Raw genomic sequence first — 22,519 nt, forward strand, 5'->3', positions numbered from 1 at the left:
AGTTAAGCAATTTAAAAAAGGTTTTAAAAAATACACAAGACATGAGGTAAAAGCTTACATTTGGAGTGATAAATAGCCACCAGTGCACAGTGATGTCATCAGATTTTCAGCATTTCTGCACATTTATTCATGAGATTGGGTCTATCCAGTCACACACTATTATGAATGAGATGCATCTTCATTACTACATCATGCACAAATCTCTCCAAAACTGTCAAGTTTGTGTTGGAAATCTTTGGTTTTCTAGTCAAATTCATGTCTAATTATAATTTAAACTTTTAAAATTCTAAACAAATGGTTGCTATAATAGGGCTTTTTCAGTTTTAGGGTCCTTCCAAAGAAATTAGTAAATCAAAAAGCTATAAAAAAAAAGATGAAAAACAGCACATGCTCATCAACAAGCAGAAGGAAATACAATATCCCTCATACTTAATCATTCATTTTTTTTCGGCTTAGTCCCTTTATTAGTCAGGGGTTGTCACAGCGGAATGAACCGCCAACTTAACCAGCATATGTTTTACACAGCGGATGCCCTTCCAGCTGCACTCTACACTTTTACATTAACACACATAAACTACGAACAATTTAGCGTACCCAATTCACCTATACCGCATGTTTTTGTACTGTGGGGGAAACCGGAGAACCCCACGGGAAACTGGAAGCCCTCGGCGAACACGTGAAGAACATGCAAACTCCACACAGAAATGCCAACTGACCCAGCCGAGGCTTAAACCAGCGACCTTCTTGCCGTGAGCCATTCGTGCTACACACTGCCCATATCACTTAAATATGTAGCACAAAACTACATGAGAATTTATACATCAAAGAGGCTTGTTCAAATCACTACCTCCGAGTACAAGCAATACCAATCGTGGCTTGCTTAACTAAAAGAACAAATTAAATCGGACAACCAATACGTCTGTTAAAGCAATTGAAGATTAAATAGGAATTGCTTATTGCTACAGTAACAGTACTATTGAGATGTTATGAGGTTATGCAAACCCTCATTTTAGAGCAGCTATCAAAATCTTCACAGTGTATAGAAGGGCAGGGTGCTCTCATCAAAGGATTAACTGAGCTATGATGATGAGACGTTTGTGATTGTGAACCCCTGCTTTAGGATTACAGAAGCTGCCTCTCCCACAATCCCTATTTCAGAGTGCGCAGAGGCTGATGGGAAACTGGTCCCTGCCTCTCTGAGTAACAGCAGGGGAATGACAGGCATGTCAGACATGTCCACTGCATTTATCACCACATGCTCCAGTCGCTGAACTACGCTTAAAATATTTCAGTGGAGTAAAACATTCCATGCCTATTTCGGAGCTGGTTTTGCTGATAGTTTGTAGGGGGGGAAAAGGGAAGAGTTTATTGTCAGCGAACTGCTCCGTCAGGAATATCCCATCTTTATGCCACATTAACCTTCCTGCACTGATGGCAATATGGTTATCTGAGCTAATGACTGTACTACAGATTAACAAAGATCAGTCGGCTATTTAATCAACAAGGACTTTTGGTTTAAGGGCTTAGTTTACAAAAATATGAACATTCTGTTTTTTATTCAACAACATTTTCAGTCTAAGAGCACAAATGATATTTTGGAGAAATGAGATTAAGCAATTATTGAAACTGAATCACTTTCATCACATAAAAAAATGTTATTCTGTCATTGTGTGTCATTTTTTAACAGTTGAGCAATACTAGTTAAATCAATAGAATTATTATCTAAATAATTTATAATCTACATAACATAATAAATTTATCTGAATAAATAAGTTTTCCATATATATATATATATATATATATATATATATATATATATATATATATATATATATATATATATATATATATATATATATATATATTAGGATAGGACAATGTTTGAAAGTCTGAGGGTTAAAAAAAACTAAATACTGAGACAATCTCCTTTAAATTTGTCCAATTTGCTTAAAAAAGACTATCAGATCAATGGGCTATTTAATCAACAACACTGAAAAAAGTGTTGCATGCAAAACTGTTGCAAACAATTTATTTGTGTTGAATTTAAACAAACAAATTAAATTGAGCAATATTCAACTTAATTTGTTTGTTTAAATTCAACACAAATAAATTGTTTAAAACCACTTAACGTAAAAAAATTAGTAAATCCAAGGAATCGTCTTTGAATAATTTTTTTCAGTGAAGGACATTTGGTTTAAGGGCTTAGTTTACCCAAATATGAAAATTCTTTTCTTTTATTTAGTGACATTTCCAGTCAAAGAGCACAAAAGGTATTTTGGAGAAATGAGAATAAGCAATTATTGAAACTGATTTATGTTCATTGCATAGAAAAAAAAAATGCGATTCTGTCATTGTGTCTTTTTAAAAATTTATTTGAGATTTAAAAATTAAATCAATATAATTTATAATCATATACTGTAACATAATAAAGTGCTTGGAATAAATAAGCTTTCCATTGATGTTTAGTTTGTTAGAATATGACAATATTTGAAAATCTGAAGGTTAAAAAAACATTTAAATACTGGGAAAATCCGTTTTAAATTTGTCAAATTTGTTAGTTTAAAAAACGATTAGATCAGCTGGCTATTTAATCATCAAGGACATTTGGTTTAGTTTACCAAAATATGAACATTCAGTTTTTTTATTCAATGACATTTCCAGTCAAAGAGCACAAAAGGTATTTTGGAGAAATGAGATGAAACATTTATTGAAACTGATTTGTTTTCATCACATAGAAAAGATGCAATCCTGTCATTCTGTCTTTTTTTTTTAAGATTTACTAATTAAATCAATATCATTTATTTCTATATACTGTAGTTTATGATCTATACAACAGAATAAATTGATCTGAATAAATAAGCTTTCCGTTGACGAAAAAAACATCTAAATACTACTAAATCTTCTTTAAATGTGTCCAATTTGTTAGTTTTAAAAAGATCAATGGGCTTTTTACATTTGGTTTAAGGGCTTAGTTTACCCAAATATGAAAATTCTGTTTTTTTATTCAATGACGTTTTCAGTCAAAGAGCCCAAAAGGTATTTTGGAGAACTCAAATTAAGCAATTATTAAAACGTATTTACTATCATCGCATAGAAAAATATATAATGGAAGAATATATGATCCTGTCACTGGATTATTTTTTATTTTAATTTGAGATTTACAAATTAAATCAATATAATATACATAATGTAGATAATATATAATCTATAGAACAGAATAAATTGATCTGAATAAATGAGCTTTCCATTGAAATGAAAATCTGAGGGTTAAAAAAAATCTAAAATACTGAGAAAATCCCCTTTAAATTTGTCCAAGATGTTAACCGAAAAATCAGTAATTAAGTCCCATACAATGTATTTTGGCTATTGCCAAAATATACCCATCAAACATGGATATATTGATTTGCGCTCCAAGTTTGATACAATGCAAATAGGTGAGTATTTCACAGAATTGACATATTTAGGTGAAGTATTTAATAGTGAATATATTTAACTGAACGTATTTTAGGTGAACCTATTTCAGGTGAACCATTAACAGAACAAAAGGGGTGAAAAATCTTAGTTGTCAATTGAAAAGTTGTAGGTTCAAACTGCAAGAAGCTTTGTGAACTTATCCCCATACAGCACCAACACATAATTTAAGAAAACTGTCTGCTAATTTACAAATCTGTGATGGGTTATGCAAACAAATCAGATAGATCCAGAAGACGAAAAACACCATCTCACGAACTGTGCTTGTGCTGGCACAGTGTTTTTCCTGGGGGATAAATACGTTGCAGCATAAACCCCGGTGCTAAAAATAGCTGTGTAATAAATTTACAAACGCAGTCGGAGCTTTTCTGCGTGGTTCCAGAGATGAGATGCAGCGGCAGCGGCAGCAGCACATTTAACAGCCCCGGCTTAAAAAATCCACAACAGCAAATCCATCAGGGGTTAGGGAACACCTACTCTACAGCCAAACACAGGAAACATTAACTTTGCTTCAGTTAAGGTGAGAAAACAAGGAGACAATTGTGTTTACAGTGCACAGAGCTGCTACACCCCAGCCTCCCATTGAACAATAACAGCTTATGAAACACTGAGAAATAGGGGTTTGGAAGCTGGCAATGGAAGAATAAACTACATTTTTATACCATCCAAACCTCGCCTACACAGTGTTGGAGTGGGCCTGATGGTTTCCCATAAGCCCAAATGCTTAGAAACTGCACATTGTATCATGTTATCTTCCATGTGTGTAGCAAACATGAAGTAATGTTGTCTTAGCAAGAAGTACTTATGAACCCCTTTTACATTTCTGGGTTTCTCAGCAATAAAAGTTGAGATAGTAAGATAAACTTAGAGAGCAGGCAATGTGAAAGTACCACACATTTTTTGGCACTCCAATTTGTTTAAAAAACAAAGGAAAAACTCCATGATGGTGTTTTCATGGCTTTCAGAAAAAGGAAAACAGTAGTGTGAGACTGATAACAGAAGCCAGAAGAGAAACCAATGTAAAACTTGCTGTCCCACCCACAGGTGCTGCATTGTTCTGGGTTCCACCAAGTCACTTGCCCTAGTTTACTCACAGGAGGTTTTTCCCCTCTCAATTTTTACTTTGAATTCAATTATTTGAACTTACGTACATCTAATTGAAATGAATTCTACATGTTTACATTGCATTGGCTTTGAATGTAATTTCAAGTTTTTTTTTTCATAATTTTTCTAAATTCCCAGTACTGGGTTGCAGCTGGAAGAGCATCTGCTGTGTAAAGCATATTCTGGATAAGTTGGCGGTTCATTCCGCTGTGGCGACCCCTGATAAATAGGGTCTAAGCTGAAGAAAAATGAATTATTGAATGAAAGATTTTTCTTAAATTCATTTTTTTTTCATGAACAGCAGATTCAAGAACTTCTAAGGACTTTTTAAAGTAACCCTAATTTTGATTCTAGCACCTTTGTGATTCATACCCCTACATATGTAGCACCACGAAAGTCCTTAATGAACTTAACATTTCACTTACTTTTAATATTAAACATCTCAGACATTATACATGTCAGAACATGTATTCAAAAATGCTGAGAATTTGGAAAAGTCATGTTCAACGAACTTTAATAAAATTTGATAACTTCAATACTGGTGATTTTCAAATGAGTTTTCCTAAATATTGGCAAAATGTGCATTTTGTCAGTGGGTACGATTACATGGACTCCAATAATCTGATTTTAATACGATTAAGACAATACTCTGATTAAGAGTCTACCATGCAAACAGAGATATTTGATTCATTTAATCTGTTTAAGGTCATAATTGAACTAAACAGAAATCGAATTAAGACATGTGGAGTATGCAGATTTTAGTTGCATTATTGAAGTGCAGTACAGACATGTAAACACCTTGATCAAACTATTACCGTTGTGTGGGATTTTCGACATAATTTGTAAGGAGGAACTATCGAGTCAGTAAAGCAACACAGACACCTGCATCACAAAATGCAGAGTTTTTCTTCCCCATATGGCGTGCGGAATCAAATTTTGTTAAAACAACACTCGTCCAGCAGTTTAAACTCGCATCCAAAATTTCGTTTGTCACAGGGGCTTGCATGAAATTTTCCTGAATGAAAGTGAAAGTGCCAAACGGCAGTTAAAGTCAACAAATTGAAAATGAAACACCCGAAATTACATGAAACTCCGGAGGAAATGTGGATAGCGTGGTGATGCAATGACATTAATCGAATTATGTGCTATAACATGTAAAATGGGATCATGAAAGGAACACTCAAAAAGCAACTCATGTAAACATCTTAATCATATTATTGTCTTATTCAGATTAAGGCAAATGGTTTGATTACTGATGTCCACGTAAACTTAGTCAGTGTACAAAATAAAAATTTTAATTCAAGAATTTCTCAGATTTTGTTCTGTTTTGACAACTGAGTACAATTGCTGAAACAAAAACCATAAACAAATGTCATTTCAAATTTAATTCAAGCACTTTCAAGGACCTATGTCTGTGATTTCCATGGCTTGAATCACTAGGTCTGAAATTCAAGTACTTTCAAGAAGTTTGGGAACCCTGAATTTACTTGTGTGAATACTTACTTCAGTATTTGATGTGAAAAAAGCATTAGAAACACCTTGCATAGCGTTAATGTTTTAGTTTTTTGATGCAAGGATGATATTATACAAAAAAACAACTTTATAAATATGTTTGTTTAAAAAAAAAATCGAAATATTACTTAATAAAATTATTAACTTGTCGTGCAAAAAGGGTTTATACCTATAAATCGATGCTGTCGGATAATAGGTATTCTGACTTCAACTTTTCCAACACTGAGTGAAAGGCGTGAGGAAGCCACCATATGTATTTTCACTACAATACTCAATGTCAGTTTATCACCACTGCATTCTTTCCTGCCTGAAGGCTCGTACACACCAGGAAGCTTTTCGTTTGCGTTTATCGTCAACGTTTTTCAAAATGTTTTTCCACATTCAAACCAAAGCGATTTTCAGTACCATCGAGCAGAAGAGTATGCAAAATCACTCCTTGACAATAGATTGCCCTTAATGAAAAACAGAAAGACCCCGGTGCATAGGGTGGCGCGACACAACCTTAAGCATCTGACACCTGCTTGTAACACAGAAGAAGAAGAGAGAAAGTAGACACACTTGTTGTTGAAGTTACTGGCGATTCGAACAAGCATGGATGGTTCAAGTAGCAGCTATAGCTCTAGCGATGAAGAAATGATTATTGTTCACCAGTGCAATAAGCAGCTCCATGTTCATATCGCCACTGGGCATCTTCCTCAATGTGCGCTCGCATTAACAGTTTTGCACTTGAGCGCCTCCGAGTGTTGTTTACTGTAACAAACGTACCAATCTGATTGGTGGGGAAGGTTTTGACGGGTGTGTCAAAACAAAAAAAAGGAGCATGAGGCGTTTCTTAAAAAATGACAATTTTACCCCTGGCGTTTAGCGCGTTGGTGTGCACGATCAAATTGGCATATTTTATTTAGTCATGAGGCGTTAAACGCCGACAGAAAACATCAACAAAAAGCATCCTGGTGGGCTCCAGTGTCATCCTAACTTCATTGGCGACATAAGACATTTGCTATACCCTGGAGTAAAACTAAACGTCATAAACTCTCATTTATTCCTCGAGCTCTAAAATTGTTGTATAGATAACTTATAATTTATAGTGTTTGATGTTTTTTAACTATTGTTTTTACTTTGTTTATCATGTTATATATTCGTATTTTTTTAGTTAAATATCGTTTCGAGTGTGTGTTTAACGGATTTCATTGTGCTGCAATACCCTGCCCTGTCGAATCTTAAATAAACTAAGCTAAACATTCGTATTTACTGCTGACAAAACAGAAGGGGCCTACTAAGACAGAAAAAAATGATGGGAACTGAAACGCCCCCCAATTAGAGAATGGTCTCAATTCATTAACCTCAGCCAATCTCCCCTTCAAAAAGATAAACCCTCTCATTTCTCCTCTGGGGGCTAGAGGTCAAACATAAATGAATCACCAGTCCAGCTCCACCTGAGGCCCATCTGTGTGTGCAGAGTCCATGGAGTAACGACAATCTCCATTTAGTACTGTTCAGAGATCAGATTTGTGGGTTCAAAGCATGCAGGGTGGATAAACGGGTAAAGGGAAACTGATCCTGGACCTGGAGCTAATAAAAAAATAGCTCTCAAGAAACACCTGCTCCCATTGTAACACTCTGCCCCTCTCCACCTGAGTTCTGATACCAAATTAAGGATGCATTAAGCTCAATCACTCAGATTCAAACAAAGAAACATTAACAACCTTAGAGGTCAAGCTGTGCTGCATTACATGTCAAGGCACTTATGATGAGCAGAGCTTTTCAGTCATCTAATTCATTTTGTTATAAGCACAAAGTGTCAACAGGGAGACCCTGAGAGGCAATGAAAAAAATCACAGAATCAAAAGACTGAAAAAGATCTCTGAAAAAGGTTTAACTGTGGAATTAATGTGTAGACTTATGCTGTGTTTATGACAATTTAAAAGTCGGATTTTGTCTTTAGGCATGGGATGATAACCGTTTTCAAGGTATACCACGATTTGGAAAATTCAAAGTTTCAAAACGGCCAAAATTTGCTGCTATACCATTTCCTAACGTATCATTATTTACGTTTATTTTTTTTAGGACAACAGTATCTCCAGCACAAAAGATCTCCAGTTGTCGTTTTAAATTGTGAAGAGATCTGTGTTTTTGAAACAAATGAAGACTGCAGAAGTCAATGATTCATTTGAATTATTCAGTCTGACATGTTTACTGCTCCAAAACCTTCTAAATGTTTCTCAAAATAAAATATGTTGTGTTCAAAGAGGAAAAAAGTTTTTGTTTTTTACCCAGACAATTAAAAAGAATATATTTTACAGCAGTAATCACAATACCGTGAAACTGTGATATTTTTATACAAGGTTATCATACCGCCAGAATCTTATACCGGCCCATTGTCTAATTGTCTTACTTCCTATTTAAAAACAACGTGTTGAATGCTGTTTTAAAGGGAACCTATTATTATTTATTATACAAAATGTTAAATAAATATGCATCAAAATACTCAACAAATAATGTTTGATATCTGTTTGAATTTGTCCCTTTAAGGCTAATCCTAATTGGCCATTTTGGTGACTGTCGCTTTAAATTCAAATGAGATTGTGTGTAAGCATAGTGAGTGGCAGATTCAAAAACAAAACTGACATCCTATGCTAATGAGGGAAAGATTACGTCACTAATGGGCAATTATAAAAAATACAATTAATAATTTTTTACCATTAGAAGCTGCTTATTTCAGTGTTTCAACCCTGATTTTTGCATAATAGGTCCTCTTTAAGTTGGGCATCCAACCTATCAAATCAGGGCATTGAACAACCCTGATTTAAACAAGATGTGTCATTTGACATCATTTTACAGATGATGGCTAGCTCTGCTTCAGTGAGAAAACCATGTAACAATATGTGAAGCATAAAAGTAAACTTTAAAGTATGTTTACAGTACAATATGACTGGAAACCCTATTTATTAAGGCTATTGCTGAGACATATATATATACTCATTGTTCTTTTTTTTTGACAGCATGCATGTTTTATTTATTAAATATTCACACCTCACATGGCGAATTTGAAACTATGACAAGCAATGGACCAATGCATTGAGGTCAGAATTACCAGTTCCAACTGAGTCTGGAACACAGCATTACCTTAAATTACCCTCATTTACACTGTGGGGATAACACAGGCGCCCTAAACACAAACTAAAAGCACAAAAACTCTAACTACACTAACTCACTACATTCTTAAAGATAAAGGTTCTTTATTGTCATTGATGATTCTATAATAAAACCTTTAACATTCATATGACACTTTTGTTGCACAAAAGGTGGTAATTATAACACTAAAACATTCTTTAGATTGATATAAGAGGAAATTACTTTGGATAAAGAGACAGACATTTTTCAGGTTTTCATCTTAGTTTTGAAGATACTATCAGTTTAAAAAAAGAGGGAGAGTAATTGATGATATGATTAATTTTGTGTGAACTATCCAACTATTTAATTGAGATTAGACAGACCTTTGAAGAGTTTGAATACGCCTACTTCACTGCCATTGATAAAATGCAGCATATCACAAGAGTATTATTTACAAACAGCAGGGCTTACAAACCACAGCTTCTGAATATACAGAATCATGGCAAAAGAAGGCAAATGTATACTGTAAATCATGGAAATGTATTCGTTCTACACACCGACATACATAAAGATTGAGTTATCCATGCATTTGGGGTTATCCATGTGCACACGGGGTAGTCAGCACTAGCTACAAATAAAGCCAAAACTGAAATGCATCATGGGCAACCAAAGACAAAGCCAAAGATCCTATACACTATCCTGAAGAATGTACAAACAGTAACTCCTTTGGACAGAGTAGACATCTATAATAATTTTATTATGCCTCAGCCTTAGACTGTCTAGCGTCATAACTGCTTTATTATTTTACTGAGAAAAACTACATTGTCATAGTCAATACTGCCTTAAATTTGGGATTCAAAACAGCTTTCCAGTTTGAAACACTAAAGAGATAATATTGTTTTTTTGGAGGAGGAAAGCCGTTGTTTACCACTCTCTTTATTCTTTGAAGTGACTCTAGATGCAAGGAGCCTCTTGGAATGAACCGGCAAGAAAGAGTTAGAAGAACATCCTCCAAGTCCTTAAATAACTCAGTGTGTTATGAGTACAGTACAACAAATGAAAGGCATGCCATGCTGTGACGCCTCTCAAAGTGGATGGATCCTCATTGTATTTATTTACATAGAGAGTATGCCCATTTTACACAGACTTATACATCTTCACAGAATGATTGTACTACAAGAATAGAGAGGCGAGTAAAAAAGATGCATCACACTGTGTGTTGTTTACTTGCTCAAAAATCTGAATTGATATTACAATCATAATTATCATAAGTTATCTAGTGAAAATATCTTAGAACAACCAATAAAATAGTTTTAGTAAAAGAAGAGCATATAAAGTAAATAGTTTAAATAGTTAATAAATATCGATTTTTCAAAATAGAGCTAAGACAAGAATAGATGTTATACAATAGTTTTAGGCAGTGCTTAATTTTTAAATGAATAATTTCCAAAAAAAAATTAAGAAATAAACGTGTCCGTGATCGACATAAACCACACAATTTCAGGTTTCCTGGAACATGATGTCATTAAACGATGAGAGCGCAAAAAAGAGTTTTGTTAGTTATTGTGAAAGTTTCTACTGTATGTACTTTGTAATGAGGCAACAGACACATGTACACTGTTGAATTAATGTTTAAGGCAGGTTTATGCATTGTGTGATTTTTCTGGAGTGAACACATGGCAATAAACTTGATAAAACCCCTCTGTTTATGCAGAGGTTGATATTAATTCCTGCCTTTGTTTTCATACACGTGTGAGTAACAACGTAAACAATGTAAAGGAAAAAACGGTGACAAACAAATAACCATTCATAATTCAACACTATTGTGTCGGTGGACTAAATGTGCTCTATGGGATGTTGTTTTGAGGACTCTTACCTTTCAAAATAAATTGTAATGTACAGCAATGAATGCGTTTGTGTCGATATAACGATATTTACTCCATATCTAATAAGTGTGTTTTGTACAACTTAAACAAAAAATTAGCAAATACATTCTTTATAAGCTTCCCATTGAAAAAAAAACGATCTACAATGGCTGCTTGAGGGTTGTAGCTTGTCAAGATTATTTCTGTTCTTTTTGATAGAATCTATTCGTAAACATTGACATGTTAAAAAACAGCACCCCAGTGAGTCCATGTCCTGACAGTGGCTAAGAGGTAAACCCACAAAAAACTATTAGTCCCTCATTTGTCAGGTATAATTATAATTGATTTAAATTTAATCAACTACACTTAACTCAGGAGCAAAGATGAACACTAAATAGGTGAAGCTCTTAGCGACTTTAGTTGAAACAATAATCATTTAACAAGCTTCTATCTACTAGGGTTGCACAATTTACCAGTACTATGGTAGTATCGTGGCTACGATACTACCATAGTAACCAATAGTACCAAAATACTATTGGTTACTATGGTAGTAACCAATAGTACCAAAATACTGTCGGTGCCACTGTAGTTTGTAAACGGTAGTATCGTCATTAACAGTCTATCTACAATACATAATGTTGCATGTGGAAAAGTCACTAAAATGCTCACACGTTTGTGCAACAATAGATTATTTTATTTGAATAATCTGTGGAGCTCTTTAAGGCTGCAAAACTGTGTAGAATTCCCGCCTTTTATGGTAGCCTATTGCACATTTTCTGATGTTTCAGTTCGAATGCAAAAAAAAGTGCAACAGGAAACAGTGAAACTATTTTTGACCACTTCACATAGCCTAATTTTGTTGGAAAAATACTCTTTTTGTAAGAAATTTCGTTCTGTATAATTTGTTCCTTTATTTTGTTGGTCAGTTCAAGAGAATTATGAATTCAATTCTAGTAAGCCTATTATAACATATCAAATACAGTATTTCTGATAATTTTCTTTATTGCATAACTTTGAGTTATGAGTTACAGTATCGCAATACTACTTGGTTACACAATACTTTAGCTGGTATAGTATCGTAACATGAATTAATGTTATCGCGACAACCCTACAATCTACTCTACTTTACAATCTACTCAATTTGTTTATATATTTTTTGAAAACTGAATTATGCTTATTTTACACATGTGTATTGTTATCCATGGCACCTCTAACAAGATTAAAAAATGATTGTGTAAAAAATGACCCTGCAAAGATTGCCCTGTAATGGAAAAGTCTATCATAGATATACACAAACACACACACACACACACATATATTAACTGTTATTAAGAACTGGGGACTATTAGCAGGCTGTATCTCATAGCGATGGCTGTTATTATAAAGATTATCTGTCATTTTTACCCATGTTTACACATTTCAAACACTGACACCTTGTTGTCAATCCCAAGACCCTTCATCTCTTTAAGAAAATGAATTAAACATTCATATGTGCTCATCAACATACCAAAGAAACCAATAAATTGTTTTCAAACAAGCCCATACTCAATGTCATTCTAAGGCCAACAAATAATAAAACATATATATTCCTTATTATTATATTATTATGGGCTTTTTAACTGCGTCATGATGACTAATCTGCAATCAAAATGGTCAAAGAAAACCATTCATCACCTAGCAGAATGTTTCATAGTATGATGAAGAAACAGAACAAGTGGTGCAACAGGCGAAATGATGTGTGCAGTAATGAATGGGAGAAAGTGAAAACAGACAGACGGTTGGGCGGGTACCTTTGATGTTGGCAGTCGGGCAGTCAGTGTGCGCGTGTGGACGTGGGTTAAGGCTGTTAGAGAGGGCTCGCAGGAACTGGAACTCTCCTCCCAAGAACCTCTGCAAGAGAGAAACGACAACAAATATGCATCAAACACATGCGATGGGGCCAATCCTCACCGCATCATTAGCAGGCTTATTTACATATTACAACTGCGAGTCGATGCAGCCACACACTTCCCCCCCTTAGGGTTCAAGCTGAGAATGCAAAGAGCCGGGATGTGTGGCTCTGGATTGTTTACTTCGGAGTTATAAATAGTTTCATTTCTCCTCATTATGGAGTAATGCCACAGCATTGTATTTACTCAAAGGCCTTCCACAAATTAACATCTGCATAATGCTGAGCCTCGATCCAGACAGGAATGGGCTAATGTGTATGGCAAGTGTTTTTCAGCCACCAATGAACTTCCGTTGAATGATTCCAGTTAAATCAGTTAAATAAATTTAAGCATTTATTTAGATGTTAAACACGTAAAACGAGATGAAAGACTGTTTAAACACAAGCTGCGTCAGAAGGAGTAGATGAGCGCTGAAACTCCATTGAAAATACTGTGGTAAAACACTGTACATTTCCATAATTACAGACATAGCACAGAACAATGGGATTTAACACAGGGCTTCTTGTTTGATCTGAGACCCGCTTTATATCACGTACAAATTTGACCATACGGGGTATAGGACGCGTGTTTGAATATAACTATTATTATTGTTCATTTATTTGTTTGCTGAAAATTGGAAATGAATTTTGAAATAGTTAAAGTCAAATTTAAGACAAATCTTTGCGCTTAACAAACAAAATTAAATATGTAGGCTAATGGATGTCTTCAGTGAAGTGCGGACAACACCGATGCTTATCCAAGAAAGTAAAGGAGTAAAGATTAAAAGTGAAGAGAAAAAGAAAGTGAAAGTAAAGAGGCCAAATGGAGGAGGCTTATTCTTTATCCTTGCGCAGATGGTCTGTTTAACTGTTTTCTCGCAGGTGAAGCATTCAGTTTTTCCACTTACAAAGTCCACCATGTACATAGCAAATGTGCCATGGCACGAAGCAACTGACTCTTAAAGGAAATAGGAGATGAGTCTCTAATTGGTTTAATGCACATTATTCTCAAAACACACCCATAACTCATTAAGAGAATAAGTACAACCCTGTTAGACCATGCGCCGCGGCACAAACCTTATTTTTCCGTCCTTAAAATAGCGAAAGTGGATTCGGGCACACCCTTATTGCTTTTGCACTATAGATTTTGTGCGTAGATAGTTAAAATGGAGTCCAGAGTGTCTAATCTACCTGTGACATGTTTACCACAGACATTTGTTTACTCATTACCTGAAAAACTCTATAGTAAGTCACAGGTTATTTAGGCAAGTCATTGGACAACAAGCTAATCTGAAAAAAACAAAAAAATTCAACATGGCTAATAATATTGACTCACATTATTTTTAATAATTTAAATCTGCTTTTGTGCTTTTATCTAGCCAAAAAATAAATAAAAAAATGATACAGAATAATAGCAAGAATATAACATGAAATACTATGGAAGAAAAACTCTAAGGCTAATAATTTTGCCTTAAGCTGTATATTTTCCAAAAAACCTAAGAATTATTTAGGGTTATTGTACAGTACCTCTTATTATTTATTCCCAAAGCTAAATTCAGTTTTAGAGTTTCTTTATATTTCCTTATATAAGCCTCAGCGACTGCTTATGAAAAGGTAAAAGGCCGAAAATAAACAATAAAGGTGCACTGAGAAATGAATCTCAGCTTAGCAGGCGTCAAAACTAGATTTCTGAGGCAAAATCATCTTAAAGGTAAGCATCAGTGACTTAAAAGCAGAATGACCCCAACGATCCCATTTAAAAGCACAAAAATATGAGGTAATATTTTTTCATTTTGTTATCATATTCTCTTTATTTCCCTATGATCTTCCAGCTGCACTGCAGAGACTCAGGGGTAATTTCTCAAACTCTTTCCACAAAACAATTCTTCAACACACTTATTCTTATTCTGCTAAGGATTACAATATCTTTCCCACAAGGGACTCTTCTCTGCTTCGACTTCAAGGACAGACATGCTCAAAGCACCTTGGATTTGTGGGACTGACATCAAAGGTGAGCAAAGTCGGAATACATTTGTTATCAGGTCCCTCTTTCTCTCTGTCTGAACTGAGCATTACTTTACGCGCTCTGCGCAATTGTGTGTTGTGTTAAATCCATGTCAGTGTGCAGCTAAAATGTCTGCAGTTAGTTCATGTCGAAGAGCATAAACAAAGAAGATCGAAGTGGCACAACCAGTGTTGGGTAAAGTTACTTTAGAAAGTAATGCATTACAATTTTGAGTTACTCCCCAGAAAAGTAACTAGCTGCGTTACCGTTACTTGTTATGGTAAGTAATGCATTACATTATTTTGAGGTACTTTTTTTTTTTTTTAAAGATTTATTTTTGGGTTTTTTACCTTCATTAGATAGGACAGTATTTAGACAGGAAGCGAAGTTGGAGACAGAGAGAGTGGATAGAGAATGTCCTCAAACTCGGGATGCCCTGACGTGCTACTGCACAATATGTCGACGCGCTAACCACTAGGCTCTATTTTTTAAATAGAGGAGCTCTGCAATCAACAACACACTGTATAACCTTCATTTGCCTTTCGTGTTATCTTCTGAGAACTTTCTGACCCCAGAGCTATACATGCCGTAAATACAGATTAATGACAGTTGTAAGCAATGCGTTTGCTTCTTTTGTACTTTCTGTCTTATTAAAAAGTAAAATAACTGTCCATTTAGATAATCCTCCTTTCCTTTTCTTCCATGTGTTCTTCCTTTCTGTCAACGTGATTCAACGTGACTATAAGCATTTTAATTCAGCAACTAAATTAAGTAAACTAAAAAGTAACTCACATTACATTTCTAAAAAAAGCTAAATCAAATAATACTTAATTTTGAAAAGTAACAGGTTACTTTACTTCTTACTTAGAAAATAAATAATATTACGTAACTCCCGTTATTTGTAATGCGTTAACCTGGCCACAACTCTAAACTCTTATGGCCCGTTTGCACTGAGTGGTATGGTATGGTACGGTTCAGTTCGGTACGCTTCGGTATGGGGGGGTTGGATGGTGTTCGGAATATTCTAAGTGCCCATACATTTAGAGGGGCACCAGAGACATTATCAAGGGCCCGCGCCAATCCTCTCCCCGGCTCTTCACTTTCAGCTGTGATACCAATATCCCCTTCCCCGCACATCACAAACCACCCCCCCCCAACGATGTATATCCTTTGAGCCGCGATACCAAAAAATACCAATACCAAGTACCTAAAAGTAAACCCTAGCATACCACTTTTTGGTCACTCTTTGCAAAAAGTGCCAAACGGGACAAAGGGTGCAAAAAGGCGAAGCTAGATGCACAGCTGAACGCTATTGCTTTAGAGAGATACGTCACTCGCAGAAGCAGGAGAATAAAAACAAAGGAAGCTCCATTTTTAAAAACACAGCTGAGACATTACACCCTAATAAAATATACATAATAACAAGCCATGGTTGACCCGAGCTCAATCAAACCTTGTTGTCGTCTTGATGAACAGCCACAAAGCAAGAAGAACAAAATCTGCTGTGTCTGTTCAGAAAGAGCTTTTATCAGAAAGAGCTTTATTGCCAGGTATGTTCACACATACGAGGAATTTGTTTTCGTGACAGAGCTTCTACAGTGCAACAGAATTACAGAGACAGGACAAAAAACAGATAATAAATATATATTTTTAAAAATAGAAGTAAGTAGTGAGTGCAAATATGTTTTACAACACTCACTTATGGAAGTGAAAATAGACATCTACATTTTTCTGAAACTTGTAACATAATCCAGGTCTGAATGAGTATTTTGTATGAATGTATTAGTCCTAGAAACATAAAGAACAATTACCATCATACAATTAATGCTCTTTTGAAATGAAGATGATTTGCTTAGGTTACACCGAACATTCTGTAATTTTTATTCAGTACAATGTATATATCTGACAGCATTCACTCTCATATAAAAGTGAAACTGACAGCCAAAACTATAAGAAATTAGCTTAAAAGGGAGGAGGAAACTAATCAAAGGCAGAACATTTTGCGTTTGGACTAACAGCAGCTGTGAAATACAGTCCTCTTTCATTACAACAACCAAGCAGATGATGTCACTTAATTTATATTCTGAGCTGAATGACTTAGGGCCAAAAACACATTGCCAAAGCCAAGAAGAAACCAGAGAAAATCTAATTAATGGAATAGTTGAACCAAAAATGAAAATTCTGTCATTATACATCCTTATGCAGTTCCAAACCAGCATGCTGTTTTTCGTTCAATTATTTATTTCTAAAGAACCAAAAAACCTAACATTTTAGAATCTTTACGCAGTTCATTGTAACCACTTCTGTCAAGATCCAAAAACTGGAGGAAAATAATTCTCAGACACAACCAGACTGTTTTTGAATCCACATCGCTAAGCAGCTCCATACAGCTCCCCTGTAAATATGAATTAATAGATCCATAACTGTTTTCTGTTTATGATTTCAACTTGCATTATGAGACCTTGACTTACGCTCCAACTTTTGACGCTGAAAAGTTGAACAAAGTTGCTTTTACTGATAACTGTAATAGTTTGAAACAATATACTGTCTAGGTTGGACATGTAAATGATGTTTATATATTAGTTTAAATTGTAAGATCAACAGTTTTTGGAGCTGAGCTCAAGGTCATGCAATTTGATGAATACATCATTTAAAGTTACCGTTCATTTTTTAGCCCGTTAGACATTCTGATGACTAACTTTGCACTGTAAAAAACGTTTTACAGTGCCTTACATTTTCTAGTCATCGCAAATTACATTAATCAAACTATAATAACTATAAAAACATAATATGTAAAAAAATAATAAGTCAGAATATTTGTTGCCTTCACTTTTTGTTAATCAGTTTTTACAGTGTGTAACTACATGACTGCTTTGTCCCTTTAAAATTATATTGTTAGGTTAAGTTAAGCTGACATGTAGTTGCAAAGTTACTTATAGTCAGTAGAATCTCTAAACGGAATCATTAAAATAAAGTGATTGTGGATAGGGTGTCACAGTAGCACAGTGTGTAGTACAATAGCCTTACAGCAAGGAGCTCACTGGTTCGGTCATTTGGCATTTCTGTGTGGACTTTGCATGTTCTCCCCGTGTTCACGTGGGTTTCCTCTGGGTGCTCTGGTTTCCCACACAGTCTAAAGACATGCTGTAAAGGTGAATGGGGTAAGCTAAATTGTCCGTAGTGTATGTGTGTGTAAGAGTGTATGGGTGTTTCCCAGTGATGGGTTGCGGCTGGAAGGACATCCACTGCGTAAAACATATGCTGGATAAGTTGGCGGTTCATTCAGCTGTGGCGACTCCAGATTAATAAAGGGACTAAGCTAAAAAAAAGAAATGAATGAATAAATCTTTGTGGATATTGATAGCCTACTATGCAGTTGTTGAAGCTTCTTCTAGTTAAAAGTGTGTCTAAAGAGGACCATTAAAACAAAAGTGCTGATTTGCATCATTCCTAGTTATAAAAAGTGATTAATTAAAAGCCCTTCTATTCTTATAGTTTTGGAGTCAGAATCTCTTCACAGCATTTAGCAATAATAATAATAATGTGCTTTTTCTATATATTTATTTTGGTAACACCTTAGTATTGAGACAAATCCCCACATTTAGGGACTTAATACATTAAGACATTGGCTGTTCATTAGTACCTATAAAGTACAAATAGAATTGAAAGCTGTAAATCTTTTTTAATACAATAAGGTAAATAAAGTATTTAGCACATCACAATTTTTCTCAGAAAACATATTTCTAAAGGTGCTGTTGACTTGAATTTTTACTAGATGTTGGTAACAACCAAAGAAATCCATATATGCAAAAAAAAACAACAATATAATTAGTTTACAAATTAAGCTATGTGTAATAAAATGAAATTACAGAGGAAAAACTATTGAACACACGAAGAAAGGGAGGTGTTAAACGGCAGTGAAAGCCCAGTAGTTATTCAGCAATCCTCTGCTCTTTGTCATTGTAAATTAATATCAGCTGCTTCAGCCAACATCTTCCCTACCAGGATGATGAAGATGAAACCAGAGTGGACATTTCAGAAAGACAATGATCCAAAACACAGCCAAGGAAACTCTCAAATGCTTTCAGTAAAAGAAAATCAAGCTGTAGAATGGCCCAGCCAATCACCTGACTTGAGTCCAATAGAAAATACAGATTAAAGATCAGATTTAATAGATGAGACCCACAGAATCAAGATGTTTTTTTAATTACACTCTATTGAAGTCTGTGAAAAGCTCACACCTGCAAATACCTGTGACTTCATTCTCCATTTGACACCAAAAAACTTTTATATAAAGTATAAAACACAAGTCAGTAGTTCAGTACATTATCCTTGTGTCATTCTATTGTTATTACACTTAACAATCTTTTCAGATTTATTTGTTTTGTTATATTTTTATGTTTGTATTGTTTGGGTTTTTACCCAAATCTGGTTCAATCCCATGTCAACAGCTCCTTTAAATATTTTTCCCAGAACAAATATGACATGTTGAATACTTATTTCTCCCACTGTACATCTGTTCATTATGATTTACAGTGGGTTCTAATAATGTGCAGTCTATAAAATAAAAAACATCAACAATTAATTTTAAACTGTTATATTGTTCAAGTTCGCAACCTTTAGAAGAAAAGTAAACCCAACTGCTACCTTAATAACTAATAATATGAAGCAAATTAGGAGTATATTGTGCTAAAAGTCATAGTAATGATTTGTTAATAGGGAAAAATGAACTTTAAAATAAAGTGTGACATTTATTCCTTAAAGTTACTAATAATTAAACTGGTAATGTGCTCAATTCTGATTCCTAATCCCAAAAAGACTTGTTAACTTTCACTTAAATTCAAATAAGTAACAAACATGTTTAAAATTACACAAGAGTACTCATGACAGATATTCTCCATTCAATTCTTCAACATATAGAACTATAATAATCACCATATCAAGGCCAGATCAAAGAGAGAAAAATAAAACATCCAATGTAATAGATCTACAAGTTTAGTAGAAAATCTTGGTAGGCAAGATCTAATTGATTGCGGTGTCTTCAAAGAGATTGGCCCAGGAATAGATTTCTCTCTTTGAGGCATATACTGTGTGAACAGCAGACGACGTAGCTTCCCTCTGCGAGTGCTTCGACAGTAATACAGGCAGTACAGCCGCTGGAGCATCTTAATTAGAGGACAAAGAGAAGACAGAGACTGTATGCTGTGGAGAGTCTGAATCGCTACTGAAAAGGAACAACTCTTTTAGTCTGAGGTGCCAAGGTCAGTCTGACCTGAAGCATCCGTAGAAAATGTCTTAAAAAGCTCCGCTAAAGAAACCGTGTGGGTGATTGATGAAGGAACAGTTTTAAAATGAAGATGCTTATGTTGCTTAAAGTGGACTGTCTTGTTAAGTGTAGACTGTCTTTACCTGGAAAACTGTGACATGGTTGTTAAGCTACGGTGCTGCTCACATAGTAAATGCAGAGTTTGATATACAAGCTCCTTTATGTGGTGACAGTAAATTTGGGAAAATTGGGTTAAAATGCCACCAAAATGCTTGACAAACATATGATCAATTGACAAAAATATTTAGATCTGTGCACTTTACATCACAGTTTTTTATGCATTTATGCAGGATTCTGTTTTAAAACCAATGACGCATTTGTATATGTCCAATTACATGCATTTTCATAAAAATAGTCTCAAGTAGTGGTAGACTGGGGCAGCATGGTAGCTCAGTGGTACAGCAAGAAGGTTGCTGGTTCGAGTCTCAGCTGAACCAGGAGGTATGTCTGTATGCATGATCTCCTTCTGGTCATATAGGTTTCCTCCAGGTGCTTAACTTTCCCTCAAGATACAAAAGCCTGCGGTATAGGCGAATTAGGTAAACACAATTGGCAGTGAATAAATGTGTGTATGAATGAGAGCATATGGGTGTTTTTAATAAAACAATTTCCTTAATACAAAAACGCATGCTTTTTAAAAGGAGGTCTCTCCTCAAATCCCACCCCTAAACCCAACTGTCATTGGGAAAAGATGAGCAAATCATGCTAAAATGTACAAATAACATCATACAGGCAATAAAACAGCCAATCGTGCATTTGACATGATGCTGTAGTATGCACATACTATATACAGCTGAAGTCAGAGTTATTAGCCCCCCTTTGAATTTTGTTTTCCTTTTTAAATATTTCCCAAATGATGTTTAACACAGCAAGGAAATTTTCACAGTATGTTTGATAATATTTTTTCTTCTGGAGAAAGTCTTATTTCTTTTATTTTGGCTAGAATAAAAGCAGTTTTTAATTTTTTTATGAACTATTTTAAGGTCAAAATTATTAGCCCATTTAAGCTATCTTTTCCCGATTGTCTACAGAACAAACCATCGTTATATAATAACTTGCCTAATTACCCTAACCTGCCTAACTAACCTAATTAACCTAGTTAAGCCTTTAAATGTCACTTTAAGCTGTTTAGAAGGGTCTTGAAAAATATCTAGTAAAATATTATTTACTGTCATCATGGCAAAGATAAAAGAAATCAGTTATTAGAGATGAGTTATGTTTAGAAATGTGTTGAAAAAATCTCTCTGCTAAATAGAAATTGGGGAAACAATAAACATGAGGGGCTAATAATTCAGGGGGCTAATAATTCTGACTTCATCTGTATATACAAAAACACTCTGCATTCAGGCTTGTATTATTTTAAAAATGAAACAGACAAGCAAAACAAAGCAGTTCAGAGACCAAAAACTTATTATTAGCAAACTGTACTTTACTATAATTAAAACAACTTGTTTTAATCTTTAAAAATGGCTGCTTTCAACTTTACTAAAGCATTTATTTATTAAAATACCTAATTATTTATTATCATTTAACTTAGGTGTTTCACCTTTTATTTTTTGTAAATGTACTGATTAAAGATTTGGTATGGATATATATGAAGATTGGTTTGATATGCTCAGTGTTTTTACCTCATTTGTATACATTCCGTTTGCTTAGGCTTTAAAAAAATATACGGTCCCACTTTATATTAGTTGGCCATAAATAATATGTACTTAAACTGAAATTAATTATTTTGTTACAATGTACTTATAGTGTAAATACATATTTTACATTGTACTTATGTTTGATTACATACCTGCATGTGATTACATTGGCAATTATATTTATAATTACACTGTTGACCATCCATTTCACCTTAACCCACCCTTAATCTTACCCAAACCACTAAACCTGTCACTAACCCTACCCGTATCCCACCTCAAGAGCACCAGATATGTTCTGGAATACATTATGTACACAGTAAGTACATTGTATAAAAAAAAAATTTTCATAGTACATAGTTTTCAAGGTATAAATTTGTACATAAAAGGTCCATATTAATACCTCAAGGGTACATATTAGTACCTAAAAAGTACAAAAGTGTTCCTCTTAAATTTTTAGGTATTAATAAATGCTTTTGAGGTACCAATATGGACCCTTTAAGTACAAATGTGTACCTTTTGAAAAGGTACCACCCCAGTGACAGGTCGCGCACC

At 34.6% G+C, this 22,519-nt stretch overlaps 1 protein-coding gene across 4 annotated transcripts in view; it reads right to left on the reverse strand.

Moving 5' to 3' along the window:
* arvcfb (ARVCF delta catenin family member b) overlaps window positions 1–22,519 on the reverse strand; it is a 430,881-nt gene that overhangs the window by 267,664 nt on the left and 140,698 nt on the right. For all 4 annotated transcript variants that reach the window (XM_056457809.1, XM_056457811.1, XM_056457810.1 and 1 more), the window contains exon 3: window positions 12,857–12,956. The gene's annotated coding sequence lies outside the window, so the exon portion shown is untranslated. The remainder of the gene's footprint in view (window positions 1–12,856; window positions 12,957–22,519) is intronic.

The sequence above is a fragment of the Danio aesculapii genome, chromosome 5, assembly GCF_903798145.1.
Source record: "Danio aesculapii chromosome 5, fDanAes4.1, whole genome shotgun sequence".
Taxonomy (NCBI): Eukaryota; Metazoa; Chordata; class Actinopteri; order Cypriniformes; family Danionidae; genus Danio; species Danio aesculapii.